This window comes from Amblyomma mixtum, chromosome 3 (assembly GCF_055824585.1).
Source record: "Amblyomma mixtum isolate Tamu chromosome 3, ASM5582458v1, whole genome shotgun sequence".
Taxonomy (NCBI): domain Eukaryota; kingdom Metazoa; phylum Arthropoda; class Arachnida; order Ixodida; family Ixodidae; genus Amblyomma; species Amblyomma mixtum.
The window spans coordinates 361,224,400-361,243,713 of NC_143014.1; the positions used below are offsets into that span (position 1 = coordinate 361,224,400).

The window sequence follows — 19,314 nt, forward strand, 5'->3', positions numbered from 1 at the left end:
TATCACTCATCGTCCGGCGATAACAATATCAACGGCGCGGTGCAACAGTGCCAACGATGTGGAAGCACGAAGCAGAATGACAACGCCTGCCGCTGGGCTAATGCACGGTGTTTACGCTGCAGGCGAAGCGGTCACCTAAGAAAGAAATACGGCAGAGCCGCAACAGATGCAGTTGCTGCAAGGCGAACCGCGAGTGTAAAGGCTCTGGCTGTTGGAACTGCGTCATGCACAGAGAATATGGACGAGGCACAAGTCTGGTCGTTGATTTCTGGAAGGAAAAACGGCCTGGAACCACCAGTACGCCGCACATTTTGGTGGGCGGAAATAGAACTGGTCATGGAAGTGGATACGTGATCTCCAATGTGCTTCATATAAATGCAAGTTTACGACCGACACCGCGCACAGAGGCCGCGCTTGGAATCACGAGTAAAGCTTTGTTACACGGGAGAACGGCCGGTGCTTGGGGAAATGAAACTTTCGGTGCGATACAAAAATGTGCCCGTATCCTGTCCACTTATTGTGCTTGATTGCCGAGGACCAAGCCTTTGTGGCCGTGATTTGATTGCGGCCCTTGGCTAGACGTGTGTACCGATTGATGACCTCACTGCGCCAAACGTTACAAGGTAAAACAACCCAGGTGACAACATGGTGAATAGACTGCTCGCCGAGTATGAGGACGTCTTTTTGGCAGACCAGGGGTTCATCAAAGGACCACCAGCCAGCCTAAAGCTCAAGGAAACGGCTACATCTAAATTCTGTAATGCCACATCACTGTCTTACGCCCTCCATGATAAAGTAGCTTGCGAGATTGTTCGGTTAGTGTCTCGTGAGGTCTTATCCACACTGCAAAATTCAGAATGGGCCGAAAACAGCTTGTTTTGAAGAAGGATGGTTTCGTAATCATACGCGGCGACTATAAAGTAACGTTTAACCCTGCTAGTGATGTGGAGCATTATTAACTCCCAGTTGTTGAGGATATATTCGCAAGCTTAAATGGTGGTGAATACTTCAGCACCTCGGATTTGCAGGACGAATACAAGTAAGTCCCCCTTGACGAAGTGTCACGCGGACTGTGCGTCATCAACACACACTGCGGACTGTTTCGTTTCAACCGACTTCCGTTTGGCATAACTCCTGCCCCAGATATTTTCCAAAGGAAGATTGACGCAGTACTCGCGGGGCTGCCAGGCGTCCAAGCCTACCTTGACGACGTGGTAGTGTCGGAACGCAAAGGTGTTAAGGAGGAGCGGCTCAAGAATGTGTTGGAACGGTTGAGAGAGCATGGGGTTAACCTTAGGGTCGACAAATGTAAGTTCCGGCAGCCTTCGGTCACTTGCCTTGGGCATCGTATCGATCGTCAAGGCCTACACCGAAGAGAACGCAGACTCGTTTATGCAAATCCCCCGCCCAAGTAACGTGAGCGAGCTGCGTTCGTTCTTTGGTATGCTCGCGTACTACTCACGGTTCTTGCCAAATATGTCGACTGTGCTGAGCCCGTTGTACCAGATGGTGGATGAAAGAGACTTTTGAGAGTGGCTACAACCGCAGCAGTCGGCGTTCGAGCGAGCAAAAGAAATCCTGAAGAACGCACAACTTCTCGTGCATTTTGATCCTAATAAGGAGCTGAAACTAGAATGTGAGGCATCTCCTTGTGGCTTGGGCGCAGTGCTTTTTCATTCAAAAGGAAATGAACAGGCCAATTGGGTTCCACTCTAGAACGCTAGCAAAAGCGGAGCAAAAACTACTTCCAGCTGGAGCGAGAAGCACTAGCCCTTTGGCGTTTCCCGTTTTCGTAACTATCTTCTAGGTCGCCAGTTTACGCTGGTGACTGATCATCAGCCACTGCTGGGACTGCTCAGGCATGACCGCCAGACGCCACGGATGGCCGCCGCACGAATTCAACGGTGGACACTATTTTTGGGTGGCTATCAGTACAAGCTGCAGTACGTGCAAGGGAATCAGCTACTAACAGCAGGTGCCCCCAGCAGAGTGCGAGCGCCGACTACGGAACCGGTGACCGAGGGTGAACCGCCGGAATACGTCCTTTCATTGGAAACCCTGGAGGAAGGCATAGTGACAACTCACGAATTGCAGGAGCTGACTGCCAAGGACCCGATGTTGGACAGAATCACGAATTTTATCGTGCACGGGTGGCCTCCCACCACTAAGGGACTGGCGCGAGTCTTCTTGCCATTTTTTTTTATCGCAAGCTGGAGCTATCGCTAGCTCACCTTCTAATCTACTGCAGCAACAGAGATACCGCGCAAAGCTCACGCAAAGATATTGCAGCTCCTACATGAGCACACCAGGGTTCCTCGACAACAAAATCTGTCGCAAGGTCATTGTTTTGGTTGCGGGGGCTGGACAGGGACATTCAATACTTGTCGGCGCAATGCGGAAGCTTCATGGAAAACCTGTCCATGCCCACCGCCGCCCCACCAGCGAGATGGCCGAAAACAGCTGATCAGTGGTCTCTGATCCTCATCGATTTTGCACGCTCGCTAGCCGGCGAGATGACACTAGTAGCGATAGATGCTCACACGAAGCGGATTGAAGCAGGGCCCATGAAGCACGCGAAAACGGCTTCTACAATCCGCTGGAACGTCTGGAAATGGAAATGGAACGTCTAACCCTGATCGCCTTCCCTTTCTGCGTTAGTCGTGAAGTTTGTGCTGCTTTTATCGTGATGAACAAGCTCATGATGCGTTCGTCGAGTTTGTGCGCGAGCTATAGAATACAGACGCTTCGTCCGTCGCTTTGGAAAATGTGGTCAACTTCTTCTTGGCTCAAGGAAGGGCATGAAAGAAAGAACAACATGCATGTGTTGCCTTCGTTGTTCTCATTGTAAAGATCGGGGCGAAAAGTATAGCAACTGAACTAATTAAGGATCACTTCTATTGGCACAAATTTGCTTTCTTACAATGGAGAAAAAAAAGGCAAACAAAAAACGAGCTTGTCTCTCATTTAGACGTCCCCTATCGGCTATATTTTGCAAACATGCAAAGACGAACGGGCAACAGGGCAGAGGCGATTAAAAAAAAACAACTTCCAGAGGCACTTTTTAAGCAACCTCGAAGTTTAATGACGGGTGAAGCTCCCGCTCACGTTAATGACTTGGACCATGCGCCGAGGAAGGGACTCGTATAAAGAGTCGACGTATCCGGGTTGTTCTCGAAGGTTGTCCCACTCTGTCTTGACGGCCTCCCAGAGCTCATCTGGATGCGTGCTGTGATACGAGAAAGATTATTTTTTAGAGTCCCCCAAACATTCTCAATGATGTTAATGTCGGCGCATTTTGGAGTCCACTCCAATATCTGATCAGCCCGTTCTTCAAGCAAGGCTTTCTCCACTCGCGCAGTGTGGACGAGGCTATAGTCGTGCTGCAGGAGGAACACTCGATCTTTAAATGGCCCGTCCAGCGCGTACGGGATAAGATAGTGGTCCAGAACGTCGCAGTTGCTGGCCCCTTTAAACTTTGATGGCAGTCTAATAAAAGGTACGTGGCCTTCTGCACTGACAGCTCCCCAGACGCTCACGGCACAACGACCACTGCTGAGTACTTGCGTCGTGAAGTCGGGCAGGTACCTACGTGCGAAAAAATAATGCGTTGATTAGCTCCTACGTAATGCGTGATTAAAAAACGCCTTTAACTCAAAATCATGGTTGTCAGGCCGCAGAAAAAGAAAAATACTTTTCGGCTTACAGAACTTAAATAATTGCTGCGAGAGGACTAGCGAAGAATAACAGTGTCATTTTCTACTTTTACTTGCCCATGACTTACTGCGCTTTATACCGCTGTGCTCTTTACTTCACACAAATGAATCTTATTCAGACATACCTGCAATTGCATGAACGCCAAACAAACCGCTTTTGGTCCTATCTTGAAGAGAAAGTCGATTCATCTGCACAGATGATTTGTCGCCAGTCGTTGACAGTCCACTGCTCGTGGGCGCGAGCAAATGCTAGGCGCTGTGCCTCCTGTCTTGCCGTCAAATGCGGCTTCTGCGCCGCCCCACATCCACTTAATCCGGCTTCATGGAGATGGTTCCGAATGGTGCTCAGACTGATGTCTATACCGAGGGCATCTCGAATTTCTTTTGCGCCCTGAAAAGGATCCGCAACGGCTGCAGCGACAATCAGTTGGTCAGCCTCAGCCGAAGTGCACCGCTCGCGACCTGGACGTGTAGCATCGCCAATGCTGCCACCTTCATCCCTGTAAGTTGTATTGTACGATTCACTGCAGTCATCGAGCTTCCAGTCCTGCGGCATATTTCTCGTTGCGGCACACTTTGCGCGCATAGAACAATTTCGCGTCTGACATCTAGTGGAACTCGGGGCGGCATTTTTCGTCGAATGGGAATTTACACAACGTTCGCTGATATTTATGTGCGTGTGGGCGTGTCTTGCAAAAAGTGCCTAGCCTTCTTCTCATCGATTATCAAGGTGACAGCATGAAGGAAGCCAGCGACTGCGACGTGCTCGGCCACTATCTCATCAAATATGACTTGGACGGCCCTTTGGACGATGATGTATTCTTCCAGAAGAAAGACTGCAGTCCCATCCACATTGCGGGAATCATTAAAGTCTTGCTAGAAGAACGGGCTCTGCTGCTGTTGAAGTGCACGCCAAAGGACGTCGATATGAACATAGATGAGGTCGTTTGGTGAACGTTGGAAAGCAATTTACCTCGTATCAGCCGCAGAACGAGTCCAGATGACCTTTGGGTGGCAGGCTTTCAAGAAGATGTGGGACAACCTCCGAAAGAGACGTGGACTCCTTGTACGATTGTCTTCGGCGCTTGACCTGTGCCGTCAACCTGCATGGCGGCTTTACCGGTTACGGGACTGTTCAGTTGCATTAAACTGCACTTTTGGAGGTTATTTTTTTAACTGTCTCCTTTCTGCCACCCATTTCTACCTTTATTTGTTGAACATTTTGTTCTCCAGTGTAAGAAAGTGAATTTGTGTTGAAGAAACTGGTCTTGAATTATTAGCCCACTTGCTATGCCGTTGAGCACCTATTTTTATCAAGGACAGCACATCCATGTTATTGTTTTTTTTTTGTCATGCGTTCCCTAGAGCGAAGCAAAGTTTTCACCGAAATTGCCAAAACGTGCTCGAGGGCTTATACTCGGCGGCGCACAAACTCGTCGCCATGAGTAGCACGAACTTCAGCTGTTCCACAGACAAAGATAATGCAGTTCCTGACGAAGCATAAAGCGCACGGTGCCGATGGCAAACATTTCTGCACGGTCCCGACGAACAACAAACCATGAGGTATTGAAAGCGCCCCTGGCGGGCAGGGATGGTACCAGCGCAGCTTCGCTCGTTGAGGCGATAACGCGAGCATCATGTTATTGAGATGGGTCAGCCGGATGTGCCGACGCCCCCTTCGCTCTTTGCCGCGCATCTGCTGATAGAACGCGCTGGCCTGCAGTTTTTTCAATTTCAGCCACCGCTCGTGTGCTCCGTATTACTTTCGGGGCACCTGTACTGCGCCTTTTTATCCACAATCTAATGCAGCAGCGGAAAGAGCGACTCGGACCATCAAGCACGGATTGCGGAAAATGCGAGACGGGAAGTCGAAGATGGCCTCATGGGGTTGTTATTTAATTACAGGCGGAACCCCCCCTCCCGCCCCCCCCCCCCCCCCCCCAAAAAAAAAAGGAAGGTCCCCCTCGGAGATGCTTCTCGGCTATCAGCTACGTTTCTGTCTAGACTCATATGCCTGCCACCCAGAGCTGCGGAGTCGTTGGCGGACATTGACGACTGGACCATCTCGCCATGCAGCAGCGTATACATGCGGAATTACTGTGCCGGCCAACGAAGGGTGCCTGGGCGTGTACAGTCCACTTCGGGGGCGAGACTAGTAGCAGGGACACGCCACTGGGAGCAGTGCGGCGCCACGTTGACCAAATCCGTCACGTCAGGAGTATACGCCAGGGACTGCGTCTGTAGAGGCCACGGCAAGTGCGCAGTCGGACGGTAATCCTGAAAGTTGACCAGTGCTGGTCTGCAACCCGAGTCTACGGGGTCGGAGCTAGAGCAAAGCCCTGAGCATCCGGCAGCCGACGACCAGGGCGTGGTTCCAGCTCCAGCTACAAAGGAGTGCCCTACTGATACCCTTCAGGGCATTCTCAGGCGTTCGACCAGGACAAAGAAACCAGTACAATGGTTCCAATTTTAGAAGGGCAGAAATGTTGTATTCTTTGGTTTGGCGCCAGCAAAGCTGCTGCGAGCGCACTCCACATATTGGACTTATCCTGCATTCCCCCTGTCTTCTGCCAGTACCCTCTCAGCAAGCGAGGCTATTTAAGCGCTGTTCTCATGAATAAACGCGCTGTTCACTGCCAACCATCGTCCCTAAATGCTGCCGCGCAGTTTGCGCTGGTTTTATTTCTACAGATACCATGTGGCAGTTTGTTGTATTCAAGAATTAGTCTGGGGAAGAAAGTTGGTTTGGTTTATGGGGTTTAACGTCCCAAAGCGACTAAGGCTATGAGAGACGCGGAAGAAAGTTGTCTGCTGTGCTAGTCGATATACCATCCTAAAGTTTGAAAGCGCCCGGAAAGTTTGATTTATCGGGGTTTAGCTTTTTAAAGTGACCCAGCCCATGAGGGACGCCGTAGTGAAGGGCTCCGGAAATTTTAGACTACGTGGGGCTCTTTAACGTGCACTGACATCCCACAGCACACGGGCCTCTAGAATTTCGCCTCCATCGATATTCCACTGCCGCGCCCGTATTGAACCTGCGTCTTTCGGGACAGCAGCAGGCGCTTGAAAGACAACGAACAAGTGTACACGCGTCAGGACTTAACATTTGTGAGTTGTGTCAGAACTTAGATTGACGTGTTTACTTCCAATAAAACACACTTGCAAGTTCAGTTTTGTATGCCCCTACTGGTAGTCCCTCCTGTTTGTTTGCTGTCTTGAACCATCATGAATTGTTACTAACTCGCCAAATCTATAGTTCTTAAGAACAAGAGTACTGGATGGGACAAACGATACTCGAAACTGTGTTGATTCTGAACCTTTTCTACGCTGACAAGACTGCCTGCGCAGTCTCATACAGCAATGACGCGCAATGTAATCGCCAAAGATTGATGCCACGTGTGCATACCACTAGATGGGACAATGAGGAGCGTGGCCGAACCACTAACCTTACTTGCACATAAACGCAACTCTTTCTGTAGCAGTGTCACTGAGGTACCACTGACGCACTTTCCACCATGCAGCAAATGAGCGAGGCTTCCAATATCTCTCGCTCAAGCTGTTTTTTTTCGCGTATTTCGAGAGTAGTTCTGTGCAGTGCAGGGGAGCAGCCTGCGCATTTCTTACAATGGAGGGCTAGATTCGAACCACCGCCTGTCCCAAAGGCGTTCATTAATGCACCGGCCGATCTGGCCGATGTAGACTCCACCACAGATGAGTGGTATCTGGAAGACGACACTCGTGCGGCAGGTAACATACACATGTTAGTGCTTCTTTTGGCAATCAGCACGGCGACGTGGCCCTTCATCTAAAAATCTGCATAGCTGCGACAGGTTGCTCGGCGCAGAGAATACTAGCTTTACGCTATACTTTTGAGGCAATTCTCGTGAGATTATGCGAGACTTTGTGTTGGTAGGGCATAATCTCACACTTTTTGTTCTTCTGGGATGGGTGCTCCGGCTGGCATGGATCAGAATAAAAGTACTTGGTCTTCTTTAAAAGCGGTTCTGGTACAGCCTGCACCAGAGCCTTCGGGTAGCCGGATTTAACCAGCTTCTCGACCTATGTGGCAAAAGAAGCAGCTATCATATGCTCACAAGACAGCCAAGGCTGACTTGAAGCAAGGCGCCACCGCACCTCACTTTATCAGCTTGGAGCGCTGCGAATGGAAAGGCAGAAGTGACTTTCTTGACTTCGGCATGTATCAAGAAGAACTCTAGTTTGGGCTAGTTGGTTCATGATTCAAGAGGAAAAAGGCGCAAAAGACGTGGACAAAAGAGACAAACACAACAGGACCAGCGCCTGGTCCTGTTGTGTTTGTCTCTTTTGTCCGTCTTTTGCGCCTTTTTCCTGTTGAATTCGGCATGTATACCCAGCATGCATGATGGTCGTGGCTAAACAGAATTGATACTGGTGAACAGCGCAAAAAAGGCGGGACAACAACAAGACAAGCGCTGTCTATCAACTGTTCACCAGTATGAATGCATACCAACTCGCCCAGATCTCAGCCTTACTAAACAGAATTGGTAAGTTTAAAATTCAAGGGTTTTGTCTTTCGGAATTTCCACAGTAAAACACAATCGCTCCACACAATTGCTAAACGACATCAAAAGTTTGTCTGTGCAGCTTTTAGCTACAGGTTTCCGATAAATGAAAAGATTCTAGAAAGTCGTCTACAATGGTCGACTTTTACTACGCTCGAGTGAGCTGTTTCTAGTTGGTGCGATAGCAGACGGTAAAACACGAGCCAATGAAGATACCTCAAAGCACACAAGTGTATAATCTAGGTAAGCGGCCAGTAGCTAAAGGAAGTACTGTTGGTTGGTTTATGGGGTTTAACGTCCCAAAGCGACTAAGGCTATGAGAGACGCCGTAGTGAAGGGCTCCGGAAATTTCGACCACCTGGGGTTCTTTAACGTGCACTGACATCGCACAGTACACGGGCCTCTAGAATTTCTCCTCCAAAGAAATTCTAGCCGCCGCGGCCGGGATCGAACCCGCGTCTTTTGGGTCAGCAGCCGAGCACCATAGCCACTGAGCCACCGCGGCGGCTAACGGAAGTACTCTACGGTGACACCACAGCTGTTCTGAAATGCTACACTTCCGTGCAAGCCGAGCTCGTCATGCACGGCACTGGACAGTTCCCCTTGTGATATTGAATAGAATTCCCCGATGTCCACGGATATCACACAGTTGACACCCTGCCGTCCCTCCTAAAGGGTCTTTACGCGGGTCCCTGAGCTGTCGAGCTTGAGAAGACCTTCCGGGCACAGCTTCGAAAGGTGTCGTTGAAGGTACTTGTTTAAGAGTGAGGAGTCGATCACACTTGTCTATAGTGGCTTGAAGGATTCTCCGCACTGCTCCTGCGACGCATACCGACAATCACCGGGTTTGAGATTCGTTGGCCGATACCGCCACGCGCGTGGACGCCGTGGCGTTCGCGGGCGGCCAAGATACAGGCCTGCGTGATCTGCGGGTCATGAGCACCGGCTTTTTATCACTTGACGAGCACTGCCAGCTGAGCTGCGAACGTGACACGGCAAGAATGCTGGCGGTGCGCAACGCGTTCGAGCTATGCGATACCGCCGGAAGCATGCGTCCCCGAAACAGTCTGGTTAAGGCCGATTCACACGACGGACCGTTCGCCCGCGGCCTGCGCACTACGTATTCATGCGTCAGCACATTGAGAGGCGCGCTGCCGGCCGCGGCCTATCACGGCCGGCAGCGCGCCCCTCAAAGTGCTGACGCATGCACACGTAGTGCGCGGACCGTTCGCCCGCGGCCCGCGCACTACGTGTGCATGCGTCAGCACTTTGAGAGGCGCGCTGGATGCATGGATGGATGGCCGCCGACCGCCCTCCCCTCAATGTGCTGACGCATGCACACGTAGTGCGCGGGCCGTGGGCGAACGGTCCGTCGTGCGAATCGGCCTTAACGAATGGAATACGTTTTCACGAAGTCAGAAAAAAAATGCTGCATTAGGCTGACAGCTTTCAAACTGCGACACATGATATAACCCCCTTAAGCATGTGGGTATACATTTATTGAGACTGTATTTTCAAGGTCGAAGAGATGCTAAAGATAACAGTGTTGCAATGTTTTTTTTTTTGCATTGAGTTAATCGTTTGTGAGGCTGATGAATTTCCGAGGCAAAAAACATTTTCGGCTCGCAGGTTAATGACTGCTTAGCATGCCACATTGGGGATGTGCCATAGGAATGATAAATAGAAGCAACAGGTGGAGAACTTCCCTACCGAAAATTGTGATGTTGCAATGGTTTACTGCATTCGAATGAAATAATTTTTACTAGTGATATCAAAAGAAAACACAGAAATATAAACTTCACACACGCAAAAGAAACCAATATACAAAAGAACATGAATTATAACAATAATAAATGTTATCGAGAATTTGGCGACCCTTTCTGTTCAGAAAAACAAAAGACATCCGTAAAAGATGGGACCTCCTCGCCGTTCTTTTAAGAAACGGATTCTCTTTGGAACCGAATAGTACAACTAATCTACGAGATAAGGAAAAAGCCGCAGTCGTTCCCATTCTTCCTTTATGACTACCCAAAGTTGACCCCAACTCGCGGTGCTAAGACAAGCCTTTTTTGACAAACTCTTCTTCATCTGGCTCCTGGATCTGGGGATCTGGCGCCGACATGACAGCCAGACACTTACATCATGTTCTTTCTCAGGTCCTGCAGATGATGGCAATTTTCGATGCGGCCGCGATATCGACTTGCCTGCCGCTGAATGGTGACGCCGCAACCGAGCATGTCTGTCCTGCTGAAGTGGCTTTTGGACTGACGTTTCACCGCTGGACCTTGAAGCGCTACCGGCGCTTGAACACTTCATCGACTGGCAACCCTTGAGCCCTCTGTACAAGCGTGACCTATATAAACCCTTGACGCACCCAGCCAAACCGGGATCTGGCGCCGACATGACAGCCAGACGCTTACATCATGTTCTTTCTCAGGTCCTGCAGATGATGGCAATTTTCGATGCTGCCGCGGTATCGACTTGCCTGCGCTGAATGATGACGCCGTAACCGAGCATGTCCGTCCTGCTGAACTGGCTTTTTGGACTGACGTTTCACCGCTGGACCTTGCAGCGCTACCGGCGCTTGAACAATTCATCGACTAGCAACCCTGGAGCCCACTGTACAAGCGTGACCTATATAAACGCCTGACGCACCCAGCCAAACCGGGATCTGGCGCCGACATGGCAGCCAGACGCTTACATCATGTTCTTTCTCAGGTTGGTTACTCCTACCTTTCTGTTAAGGGAAAACCGTTTAGAAAACCGGCGCTGGATCCCAAAGTGGCTGTGTGCATGCTGTCTCACCTTCTGTACGATGTGACCGCGATTTGTTCAGGATACGCACACTTTTCGCAGACACTGCTTTTGCTTGCGGGAGACGTAGAACAAACCCCAGGGCCTCTGTCTGCTGAGCAGGAAGAGCAGATGTTCGAAACTATCATGAAAATACCTGTGTCCTTCCAAATTCTGGAAAACTATAGGATACTAACTGGGCGATAAGCGAGGACTATTCGGCTAAAGTTCGACAACAAAGGAAAAAACTTATACATTTTGCTAAAGAACGCGGAGGAAAACTGAAACTGCGGTTTAATAAACTACACTTGAACAATAAAAGTTTCATGTACAACATTGAAACAGACACTATCACTTGCGTAGAGCAATAGCCATCACCGAGCCCTTCAGTTAACCCTCGAAAAGTTATTGAAAGTGAACTTGTTTGCAGTGTCGTTAACTGCCGTAGTCTAAAAAATAAAACTGACCAATTTCACTCGCTTCTGGAAATAACAAATGCACATGTGGTAATTGGAACGGAGTCATGGCTGGACAGCAACATAAGCGATAGCGAAATATTTCCTACCACCTATACTGCGTATAGGTAGGATGGCAATGCACGCGGAGGTGGTGTGTTCATACTTGTTCATAGCAGTTTAAGAAGTACGTCGCTCAACCTTGAGAACTTCTGTGAAGCTGTCTGGTGCCGAATTCTGCTGAGAGATGGTACTTCCTTAGCAGTTGGTTCTTTTTATAGGCCTCCAGGTTCTGCCAGTGCAGAGCCATTTTTTCAACTTAGTAACGCATTAATTGCTTTAAAGGCAACATGCATTATTCTTGGCGGAGATTTTAATATACCTAGCGTACAATGGTCTTCTTTGCAACCAGTAATTCGCACTACATCCCTATTATGTAGCGCTTTCCGTGAGGTGATCAATGCCCACTCATTATTTCATTTCGTTCAAACCCCTACGAGACTTGGCTTTACCAGTGACAATGTGCTAGACCTTCTTTTCAGCAGTGACGCCAGCCTAGTCTAATCTGTCACAACGCTGCCAGGTATAAGCGACAATGATGTAGTTCTAGCAAAATTGTCTTGTATTGCAATGAAGTGCCAGCAGTCTCAACCACGCAAAGTGTTTTTTTTTTATGAAAAGGGAAATTACGGTTCCTTATCGCAGGCGCTCGATGCGTTTTTTCCTCAATTTCTTTCACATGGATCTTCTCTGAATATAGATTCTTTCTGGAGCTTCTTTAAAACTAAAATCTTATCCCTGACGCACACTTTTCGCGTCATTTCAGCTAAGCGCCGTGGCGATAAGCACTGGATGAATAGAGAGTTGCGAGCTATGATTAACAGACGTAAACGCCTGTTTCGTCGACACTGTGATACGCCTGCGCTAACTCTGTATTCCGGGATGAAAAGCAAACTAAGAACCTACCCAATGAAATACGCAAGGCTAAAAGGGCTTAGTTGAACAGACTTGGGCAAAGGCTAAAAATAAACCCAAAGAAAGTCTGGAAATATGTTAAAAATATAAGAAATACGAGTGCCACTCTGCCTGACATACTAGATGGAACTCATTTTGGTAAAGGTATTTTGTTTGGTTTTGGTTTTGTGGGGTTTAACGTCCCAAAGCGACTAAGGCTATGAGAGACGCCGTAGTGAAGGGCTCCGGAAATTTCGACCACCTGGGGTTCTTTAACGTGCACTGACATCGCACAGTACACGGGCCTCTAGAATTTCTCCTCCAAAGAAATTCCAGCCGCCGCGGCCGGGATCGAACCCGCGTCTTTTGGGTCAGCAGCCGAGCACCATAGCCACTGAGCCACCGCGGCGGCAAAGGTATTTTGTATAAATAAATAAATGATACCCCACACATTTTCGATTATGTTGAGGTCAGGGCTTCTTGCTGGCCAGTCCACCACCATGATTCCTAGTCCATCTACTTGGCTGTGTGTGTCGGTGCGCCATCCTTCTGCAGCAGGAAAAGTCCATCAGGGAAAGGGCCATCAAGCACATATGGCACCAAAACAGTCCCCAAGACAGTCATGTGTGCCCCGGATGTCATCCCATCCGTGAATAGGTAAAGTGGTCCGAGGCCAGCTTGGCTTACTGCTCCCAAAACATGCACAGAGGTACGGCCGCTTGAACGAACGTTCCATACATATTGCTCGTATTCACTGGAATGCATTGAAAGTGTGCGAAGAAAAAGCAAATAGATCAGATTAGGCAGCACATGATGTCCAAATGCTTATATGGTATACTTTTCTAGTGAAGAATTGAATGCATTATAAACGCTGGTTTCTCTGAATCCTGCTAACTGCAACCGGGCAGCACAGGCACTACTGATTACGACTTGAACCGCAGTCTTCTTGGTTGCAGAAAACGCGTCACGGAAAGCTAAACAATAAAGCCGTGTTTTTTAACCCGGTAGATTAGCAGCGCTTCACAGCATCATGAAAAGTCATGTTTTGACACTTGATTTTGTTCTTTTGAAATTTATACGCACCCATCGGCAGAAATGTTCGGCTCACAATGGTAGAAACGTTCAAGAGCATGATAAATTGTCGCCTATGGGCTGCACCCTTCTGTCATGTGCTGCTTTCTCCGGCAGTTATGGTAGGTATTTGAGAGCTCCAAAGTAATCTTGATACCTGGATCAAAGCCAATGTCTGAAGCTTGGAATTTGGCTGGCATCTTGACTTATGCCAGTAACTGTAACAAGCAAAAGTAAGAAAAAATTTCAAAACTAACATTTTTTAAGAACTACAGTAAACAATAATATAATAAAATTCCATAGCGAATCGTGTCGTAAATTATTTCTTTATTTTGCCGGTGTGGATAATAGATTAAGGGGCATATGGCCAGGGCTTAGCTTATGCTGAAAAGGATTATTCCGCGCTCACCGACACCTTTCAGGCCGCCAACATCTCTTCTACACGTCCCACTTGGTGTAAAAGGTGGCTTGGTCTGTGAAAATCACAGCACGCCAGTTGTTTGGTGTCCATGACTCGCAAGATGAAGCGAACTCCTGTCCAGCTTCCCTGTGCGACTGTTCGAGACGAGTCTTCTGGGCCGCGACCATGCTGTGGATTCCGCATTCATGAAGCCTTCTTTTAACGGTTGACACGCTTACATGAGACAACCCAAGCTCGTCTTTAATTTCCCTAGAAGTCAGGAAAGGGTCAGCGACCGCCGCAGCAATGATCAAACGGTCTTCTTCAACGGACGTCGCCCTTGTAGGACGCCCGCGTGGAGCGTCGGCTATGCGGCCTTCTTTGTAAAAAACCTGTATCGCCCTGCTGGCGGTGGCCATGGGCCTCCATGTTGCACTGCAGATGGCTTTATGGGACATTGTGCGACCCATGATAGCAACCGCATGCCTACCGCATGCGTACGGCGTCTTGCAGGCGGGCGCATGCAGGCGGGGTGGCTGCCGTGGCCACCACCGGCTGGCGGATGCCACCGCCGTGGAGAAGCACGTTTCCTACGATCCCCGTCGCATTCTTGTGAGCAAGCGTACACTTCTGACGAATGCGGCTTTGTAGGGAGCCAAAAGGAATGTCTTGTGCCATGTGTAGAGCCTACCTCGGCTGCGAGCACTAGCAGTTTCTTGACGGGGTTGTGCGCGAGATAGAACCACTCGAGCAGGAGCCGCGACAGCAGACGAGTGTGCCAGTTGCTCCCGTAAACATGCTGCCGTCGTTCTCCAGCCGCCAGGAAAGTGACCTTACCGGGATGGTTGAAGAGAGGCGATATTTATGGGATATCACAGACCCAAAATACCATCGGCGTGATTTGAAAGAGTCTGCTTGTCAAGAGATTGCTACCAAATTGGGACCGGACTTCACAGGTGAGCGCGAGTTACCTGTCCTGCTCCTTTTGAACGTGAGATGAACAAGAAAGCAGCGCTGTAATCCCCCCCCTATGAAATAGCAATCAGAATAATTTAACTGAGTTCCAGTTTCATTGCAAGAATGATGTGTATAATTATGCATTTTTTTACTCTGACAGGGCGGAACAAAGTTGATGAATCTGTCGAGATTGTGGCGTGATTTGTACTGATGTGAACTTAAGGTGACACGTCTCCAATTATTTTTCAATTGGGCAAAAAGCCGGCCGGAATGGCAATGCATCGTGGAACAGCAGCGCAAAATACGGAATGCATTGAAGTAGACACAGGACGCAAAAAGCAGACGCATGTAGCCCCTGTTTAATTCTGTGTGTTGCGTTTTTTGCGCTGGTCTTGCACATTTATCAAGCTGGTTACAATTGTAATTGTTCGGTTTTGCCTTCTATCGTACCATTTCTGAGTCGTATTTTTCACATGATACGATTTTTTTAGCCTTCTTATTTTTTTCTATTGTTGTAAATGTGCAGACCCCACTCTGCTACAGCTGGAACCTGTAGTTAGCAGTACTGTGGATAAACAAAATTAGGTGTGGTGTCGTGCTGGCCATCATTGTGTCTATTGTTTTTCAAGATTTTTAAAGAGGTGATGCCTTATTTTTTGCAGCCGCAGCAGTCAAGGTGAGGTTTTCAAACCTGCGCTCGACGTTCCAGCGCGAAAACCGGAAAGTTAAAGCGAGCGAAAAATGAGGAGCCGGACAAGAGGATATCTATGTGCCACGATGGGTCCACTACTCGGAACTCGTATTTCTGCTGAGCGGATGCCCGAAGCGTGACAGTCGGTCAAATATGGCATCGGCGAATGTAAGTCACAACTTTGCCCTTCAGTGAAGCCAGTTTTCTTGGGCACTGCACTCTGCCTGGGAAATCAACACTTGCCATATTTGTGCATGGATGTCTAGACGTGCCTTTTCCCCTCAGTTCCTTTATTTGGTAATGTTATTCCTCTTCAGCGCCATTCTGCGAATAGCGTACCTACTATATTATAGCTTATTTTCGCTTAACAAAAGAGCCCTACATTCATTGTGTACAGGCCCAGCTGTAGAAATATTCCGAAACTTTTTATGTTGGCAATCGTTTTCATTGCAACAACTTAAGTTTGATGGTCCATATTTCCTACAAAATCAAGCACGATTTCATTTCTCTCCGCAGTACTTACCTTTCTAGGAATATAGCATCTGATTTACATGTGGTTTCCCTATCCACTACAAGATCTAGAGCTAACTATTTAATAAAGGTCAGGTAGCCGCCTTGCAACCATGTGTAAGGTGTGCCAATCCCTTGTAGAAACTGCACAACAAAGTACCAGTGTGTTTGTCTTTAGTAAAACTGAAGATGTTTTTATCCTCTCTATAATCTTAATGCCAGAAATTGTTGATATTGTGCGGATTAATTTGCGTTATCCTGTTATACTACTTGTTTTAATAATGCTGTATTTTCACAGCCTCTTTGATTTTCCTACTCTGCTGTATTTATTTTGAAAATTGTTTTGCTTGCTACTGAATAATATGGTAACACCTTAAATTTTCTTTTCACTCCACTGTGCACACATTGTAAAAGTGTTTTGTCATATGTTTTTCCCGTTCTGCCTCTGGTGTCACAATATGTAATCCGGGTTGTAGGTCTCATCAAGCGGCATACTTTGTCTGCGTTCTTTAGCCCATCCTCAAGGCCGTATTGTATGTATAATATGGTGATATAAAATAAATACTTCCACTACTAGCCCAAACAAAAATAAACAATTCAGCAAGTTGGAAGGAATAGAATGAAAGTGAAACTCCGCGATACTTCTGCTTTATTTCACAGTCGCAGGTTGAAAAACAGAACGAAGAGGCCGGATCAACAGAGAGCGCTCAGTTGTGCTCAGATGAGACGCAGCAGCCTGTTGACAACATAGAAGATGAGGCAGTAGGCACTGCGGTCGTGGTGAACGATGGGCCTGCAGACAACGGCTGCACTTCGAGGGGCGCTTCAGCCACTCCACCCACTGTTCATCGGAGAGAGCCTGCGAAAAGAAAGCAGAAAGAAAGTTGTGGCCGCGAAAAGAAGCTACTTATAGAAGCAGCAGTGCATGCTTTAAATAAGTCTGCAAGAGCCGCTCGGCAAAAAGATGAGTGCGACGATTTTGCCGCAACTATGGCCAATGCACTGCGGCAGGTGCCTGAAGGGCCGCACAGACAAATGGCCTACTTAGCAGGATATACTGCCATTGTAAAGTATAGCATGGCACTTCATAACACGCAAGTTATACAGGAAGCAGATGAATGATCAGGGACGTAGGCTGAGTGGGGACTCAAACAAAATTCACATGTGCCTAATTGAATACGGTGTTGTGTGTTATAATTGTTCTACAACCGAAATTAAAATTGAAGTAGTGTCATCAGATGTTATGGTATGTCATTTTGTTGTGTGAAGTGAGTCATTTTTATGTCAGTGCATGTCGTATGTGTGTAATTTATGTAAATTCAACAGAGGCGCAGAAGAAGCATGCAGTGCTTTGGGACAATGTGTATTATTTTAACCATCTTTGATTTCCTTTTGGGATGTTATTATAGAGATAGTGATTTTGTAAGTCTCTTTTTCAACAGAGGTGTGGAAGAAGCATGCAGTACTTTGGGACAATATTTATTATTTTACCCATCTTTGATTTCCTTTTGTGATGTTATTATAGAGATAGTGATTTTGTAAGTCCCTTTTTAAACAGAGGTGTGGAAGAAGCATGCAGTCCTTTGGGACAATATTATTTTACCCATCTTTGATTTCCTTTTGTGATGTTAGTATAGAGATAGTGATTTGTAAGTCTCTTTTTCAACAGAGGTGTGGAAGAAGCATGCAGTGCTTTAGGACAATGTGTATTATTTTACCCATCTTTGATTTCCTTTTGTGATGTTATTATAGAGATAGTGATTTTGTAAGTCTCTTTTTCAACAGAGGTGTGGAAGAAGCATGCAGTGCTTTGGGACAATATTTATTATTTTACCCATCTTTGATTTCCTTTTGTGATGTTAGTATAGAGATAGTGATTTTGTAAGTCTCTTTTCATGAAATGAAAAGCAGATACTTAGTTTACATAGCCTTGTACCAAAATATTATTCTTGGAGATGATAAATTTTTACCTATCTTGTTGTGCTACTATTGCAGCCAGGGCAACGCAGCTTACTCAACCAACTTTCCTGCCATTAGCATGCCTCCCTAAGCTGCGCTGTAATGTTTTCTGAATAAACCAATCATTAAAAAACATACTTTGAGCGTTGCATAAAGCTACATTTCCACTACACTGCATGGTGAATGAAGAGCAAAAAAGTGGAGCAAACGCATCATAGTCAGGCTGTCAAGGCACAACAAGAACGTGCAACTTACGCCTTCATTGTGGCAGAAGCTCCTGATTAGGCAACGAGGCGTCACTGCCAGCTGACCTCTCCTTCGTCACAAAGTGCTCCGTGTACGTATCCCGGACAGCCTTGGCATTGACGGAGTGGTTGCTTCGAACTCTTGCGAGCTGGCTCATGGCTCCAGATGGGCTCACACCATCCCTCCAAGAGCCATTGCGTACGTGCACTTTGTATCAGATAGCAGCACATACATACGAAAAATTAACACTCTTGGTTATAATAATAGATTTGTATCAGTCAAGAGACAGGCTCATAGGCTTGAACGGTTCATGAAAAGCCTTGCAGAAATTTTCTCTGAGCCTGTGATCTTCAAGCCATAAGTGCCCTTGTAATCATTTTAGTGTGTGCCACATACACTGCATTAGATAGCTCTGTGTTTCAGGCTTTCTCATCATGTACAGCAGTTTCAAAACGCACATACCTGTCAAAACGTCCTCTACATCCACACTGTCTTGAGGGATGTAAAGTTGCTGAGTGGTTTTCTTCGAGCGCAAGTGATTGTGCAGTGCTAGTGTAGCAAACACAATGTCTTCCGCTCGCTCAGGAGAGTGTCGAAGTGGGGCGCGGAAAATTTGCCAGCGGTTCGCAAGCACTCCAAAAGCATTTTCCGCTGTCCGTCGAGCGCGGGAAAGTCTGAAACGGATCGCAAAAATAGAAATAAGGCAACGCTGACTGGTGGTCTGCTACCAAGTTCTGAAGTTGTTTGCAAGCATTCATGGGTACTTATTCATGTTAAATAAAAGTTTTGTTATTAATCTACTCCTTTTGTTATTTTCACGTCATCCAAAATAGTATTTGAAGCAAGGCAAGCAGACATTTAACCTCATGACAAGTCACACAACTGCATAAAACTTAGTGCAGGGTGAATGAATCGCTACGTTACTTTTTTTTTGCGCTGAGCGTGTGCATTAGTTGTGATATTAGTAGCATTGGTTAAATGGCAAGATAAACTTCAGTACTGTGCTTACCTGCAATTAAAAATT

General features: G+C 47.4%; 2 pseudogenes; both read left to right on the forward strand.

Moving 5' to 3' along the window:
* Positions 1-336: 336 nt before the first annotated feature.
* Positions 337-2,226, forward strand: LOC149356542 (uncharacterized; annotated as a pseudogene).
* A 1,809-nt stretch (positions 2,227-4,035) lies between these two features.
* On the forward strand, positions 4,036-15,440 carry LOC149356543 (uncharacterized; annotated as a pseudogene).
* The last annotated feature ends 3,874 nt before the right edge of the window (positions 15,441-19,314 follow it).